Source organism: Sinocyclocheilus rhinocerous, unplaced genomic scaffold (assembly GCF_001515625.1).
Source record: "Sinocyclocheilus rhinocerous isolate Xijiao unplaced genomic scaffold, SAMN03320098_v1.1 C36677378, whole genome shotgun sequence".
Classification (NCBI taxonomy): Eukaryota; Metazoa; Chordata; class Actinopteri; order Cypriniformes; family Cyprinidae; genus Sinocyclocheilus; species Sinocyclocheilus rhinocerous.
Window position 1 is genome coordinate 1 of NW_015784761.1, and position 1,504 is coordinate 1,504.

The following is a 1,504-nucleotide window of genomic DNA, read 5'->3' on the forward strand; positions in this document are numbered from 1 at the left end:
AGCATGAAAACAGGAAAACAAAGCCAAAACAAATCCTGGCAAGGATGCATCCTGGAAAAATGGCACGTATGGTCACCCTAGGCTATGGGGTTGAGGCAAGCAGTGTTTGGGAAGTTATTGGTGTTTGTTGTTGGTTTATCTGAAGCACAATGGCAAGCTAGATCAATGCAAAACACTGTAATGCTTAAGCTTCAACAGCCAGCACCAGGTTCACTGCAGCCTGAAACCAGGATGTCTCGGAGTCCACCAAAATATGATCCTAACAGTCCTGTACTAGCACCAAAAAGGTTTCCTATCAAGACACAAGCCAGGAGTGACTTTGGAAAGCCTTCTCAAAATCTTTTTGGTGTTCAGTCAAAAGAACTGCTGCACCAACAGTGATGTTATGTTGCTGTTGTTTTTTTTCTGGGTGTGTGTAGGTTTCTCTGAGCAACACTTACACTTCTAACCCCTTTAGGTGACTGAAAATGAGCTTGTCTATACATTCTCCATCATCTACACTCCACAAGAGGCTTCATATGGTGGTCTTATTGTCAGGGGCAGTGGTTAGTATTGAGTATCACTATCCAAGGTAAGGACTAAATTCAGGATTGTTATTGTCAGTCCTAATGACTGGTTGGTAGAATGCAACTTTCACTGGTGCCATCTTTGTGTGAACCTATACTAATATAATTTCTCAACAGATGACTGGAGATTTGAGAGGCCTTCTAATCAGTATTTCTTGAGTGACATCAACTTTGAAGCCTCCGTAAGGTCATACAATCATGTTCCTTTCCGTGTGTTTGTGGACAACTATGTGGCTACGGCAGTCCCTGATGTCAGTGCTGCCCCCAGATATCCTTTATTGAGAATAAAGGGTAAGGAGTCCTTTGTGGAACTGCCACATTTCCATGAGGACGAGGTCTGACTAGATTCCGATTCTGACTACACTTTAGGTGTATGGTTGACGCCAAAATCACAGGCTCCAAGTCTCGCTTCATGACCCAGTCTCAAGGTGATAAGCTGCAGTTTCAGCTGGAGGCTTTCAGGTTCCAGCAAGTAGACTGTGTGGATTGGAATGTATGTAACATAGTTGTGCTATACTTTGTATGATATGCCGCCATAGTGTGTTAACAACTGTGTTTGCAGGTCTACATTACATGCATTGTTAAGGCTACTGCAGCATCCAACCCAACAAGTCCTGAGCAGAAAGCTTGTTCGTTCGTTCTCTGCTAATGGGTATGTTAACTGAAACTTGAGATGTAAAGGTAAATGAGGTTGTGCAAGTAATTAACATATGTTTGGCAGGTGGGTTTCTTCGGATGAATCTGACCAGGTGTGTGGCTGCTGTGACACAACCTGTAGCACCAGGAGTGGAAGTGATAAGCTTCTTATAGGTATAAACTAACTCTGCAACTTTTTGGTTATTGTCATGTAGAAGGCTTTCTCACAATTTGTTTGTTCCTCAGATCTATGGTGGGAGAGTGTCTCTGCAGGCCCGGTGTCAAGTGGGGGCTTGGGGGGG

General features: G+C 43.7%; 1 long non-coding RNA gene across 1 annotated transcript; it reads left to right on the plus strand.

Moving 5' to 3' along the window:
• The first annotated feature begins 1,191 nt into the window (after nucleotides 1-1,191).
• LOC107736400 (uncharacterized) lies at nucleotides 1,192-1,503 on the plus strand. The gene is made up of 3 exons (XR_001639655.1): nucleotides 1,192-1,218; nucleotides 1,288-1,376; nucleotides 1,449-1,503. It is a non-coding gene; the product is annotated as an uncharacterized LOC107736400 (long non-coding RNA).
• The last annotated feature ends 1 nt before the right edge of the window (nucleotide 1,504 follows it).